At 35.3% G+C, this 3,102-nt stretch overlaps 1 pseudogene; it reads right to left on the bottom strand.

Annotated features, from left to right (window-relative positions):
- Positions 1–1,400: 1,400 nt before the first annotated feature.
- Positions 1,401–1,547, bottom strand: LOC122795183 (annotated as a pseudogene).
- Positions 1,548–3,102: the final 1,555 nt, after the last annotated feature.

Below are 3,102 nucleotides of genomic sequence, written 5' to 3'. Positions count from 1 at the left end.
AATGTGTTTCTCAGTGATTGTAAGTGATATCGGAAACATATTATTCATTTCAGGTTGCAAGAAACACTAAAAGACAAATCTGCAAACACAGTTCAGCCAGACAGATTTACTGCCTCTTTCTCTTTTGCGCAACTACACTATTCTATCATCCCATACTCTTAAAAAGTATGTAGCTTCACGAGTCACACCATATTTTATTCTGTCCAATTTTCTCATATCTCATTGGATCTGACTCTCTACTGTGCTTCCATTTATACCTTCAGTCCATTTCTTCATAAAAACAAGTCTTTTACAAGTGAAGCTACAAAGACTACATTTCCAAGCTAATTAACTAATGTAATGTTTAAATATACATATTGCACAAAGCAGTTGTTTTGGTTAAGTAGTATCCACTGAAAAAAAATGTTTGAAACCCTCTGGGAATTTAAAAATGTAACATTTTCAAACACATGCTGTGGTGCCTTCACTTGTAGACAATGTTTAAGCCTGTTCCACCACTTTGCAGAAATATCAATGAACCACCCTGAGGTGACTTAAGTAAGTAAACTTCCCCTTCAATCACAGAAGCACAAAGGCCAAGATTTATAATACTATTTTAATTGCTATCAAACTTGGACAAAGCAAAGAAATAGAACTCTGTTTGCTGAATAAATTGATAGGGTCTCTTTCATTTTGTTTTCCATCACCGAGCTGGCTGAACAATACCCCTACAGATGACCACAATCTACATTTTCAAATCGCCAATCATTAAAATATGGATGTTGTGCTATATATAATCCAGCGGTCTGCCACCGTTTACAAAAGCATTTTGATAAATTAAAACCATCATTTCTACTGCTCACTAAAATATATTTTCAGAAGGTGTGCATTCAAGTAGTACTCTAAAAACATCCTCCTCTACTTTAGAAAAATTCTATTGAGATGAACAAGAAATATCCAAGAACTATTTTAATGATTTCACCTTACAACTATTATTAAAATGTTGAAATGTATCACTTATACCTTTATTACTGCATAACTACAATACCAAAAACAACTTTTACAGAAATATTTACATATAAAAAATGACAAATGAACATTACCTGATAATAAAATAAGTATACTTTAGTATTCTCTTCTCCAACCAGAAGTGTCAGCTTATGTAAAAAACAGACCATAATATCATAAAAAAATAAGGAAAAATCCAACCACAAGTGTCAGCTTATGTAAAAAACAGACCATGATATCATAAAAAAATAAGGAAAAATCCAACCACAAGTGTCAGCTTACATAAAAAAAAAACAGACCATGATATCATATAAATTAAGGAAAAATCCAACCTCAAGTGTCAGCTTACATAAAAAAATCAGACCGTGATATCATATAAAATAAGGAAAAAATGCAAAATTTGTCTCAAATGCCTAATTTTTACAATACAGCCAGTTTCCAGAAAATTGACTAGTTTCTCAATATGCAGACTTAATGATGAATTGGGTAAAGTTTTCAATTTGAAATAATCATGTATCAGTGATTCTTCACAGGCTATGATACTGCCACTGGGTCAAGCTAAAAAAAGCAAATTGGGCCTCATCCTTCCCTGTATTACAAAGACGTTGACAGCTTGTGGAGAGTTCCATGATGCATTCTGGGATTCAATATGTAAATTATGTCAAGTCTTTTCAACAAAGTTTGCCACGCTTTTTCTTTTGTAATTTTTAACACTAATTTTGACTTAACTAGCATATCAGTATAAAAGATAAGAATGACACAAGCATTAGATTTAGGTTTTTTAAGTTACATAACACTACAATTCTATATTTTACCCATGTTTGCAAAAAAATTTATAATACAAAAAATGGTCCAGAAAATCCTACTTAATAATGTTAAGGACAATTCATAGGCACTCTCTATAAAAATACATAGCTACTGCACAATAGCTTAAAATTAACTTTATAAATAAGATTGTTTTTTGAAGCACAAGAAAAGACTATTTAGGAGGTACTCTTCTGATAGTAGCCTTTTTCCACTGTATGTTAGAGGATCAGCTCTGAGCCCTTTCTTATTTGCAATGGTGATGGACAGGTTGACAGATAAGATCAGACAGGAGTCCCTGTGAACTATGATGTTTGCAGACAACATTGTGATCTGTAATGAGAGTAGGGAACAGGTGGAGGAGACCCTGGAGAGATGGAGATATGCTCTAGAGAGAAGAGGAATGAAGGTCAGCAGGACTAAGGCAGAATATATGTGTGTGAATGAGAGGGAGGATAGAGGAATGGTGAGGATGCAAGGAGTAGAAGTGATGAAGATGGATGAGTTTAAATACTTGGGATCAATAGTTCAGATTAATGGTGAGTGTGGAAGAGAGGTGAAGAAGAGAGTACAGGTAGGATGGGGTGGGTGGAGAAGAGTGTCAGAAGTGATTTGTGACAGATGAGTACCAGTAAGAGTGAAAGGGAAGATCTGCAAGAGGGTAGTGAGACCAGCTATGTTATATGGGTGGAGACAGTGGCATTGACAAAAAGGCAGGATTAGACCTGGATATGGCAGAGTTAAAGATGTTAAGATTTGCACTGAGTGTGATGAGGATGGACAGGATTAGCAATAAGTATATTAGAGGGTCAGCCCAGGATGGAAGGTTTTGAGACAAAGCCAGAGAGGCAAGATTATGTTGGTTTGGACATGTGCTGAGGAAGGATGCTGAGTATATTGGGAAAAAGATGCTAAGGATGAAGCTACCAGGTAACAGGAAAAGAGGAAGGCCTAAGATAAGGTTTATGGATGTAGTGAGAGAGGACATGCAGGTGGTTGGTGTGACAGAGCAAGATTCAGAGGACAGGAAGAAATGGAAACCGATGCTCTGCTGTGGCGACCCCTAATGGGAAAAGCGGAAAGAAGATGATGTTAGTTAAGCAGATCATTTCCTCTATTATATAACGCATCTACTATCTTGGTTTTCTGATTATTCATTGTCAACTCTATTTTACTATATAACTAAAGCAATCTGCACCAGTTCTGTGGAACATTGAATTTTCCCCAGTATGCTTTGTACTACTACAAGTATAAAGTATGCCTTCCATCCTTGAAAGTCTTATAATGACTGAAGCAAATATATGATAAGTA

This window comes from Protopterus annectens, chromosome 2.part1 (genome assembly GCF_019279795.1).
Source record: "Protopterus annectens isolate FY-2018-M chromosome 2.part1, PAN1.0, whole genome shotgun sequence".
Classification (NCBI taxonomy): domain Eukaryota; kingdom Metazoa; phylum Chordata; order Ceratodontiformes; family Protopteridae; genus Protopterus; species Protopterus annectens.
The sequence above is the reverse complement of the archived record's forward strand: the minus strand, read 5'-3'. Positions and strand labels throughout refer to the sequence as shown.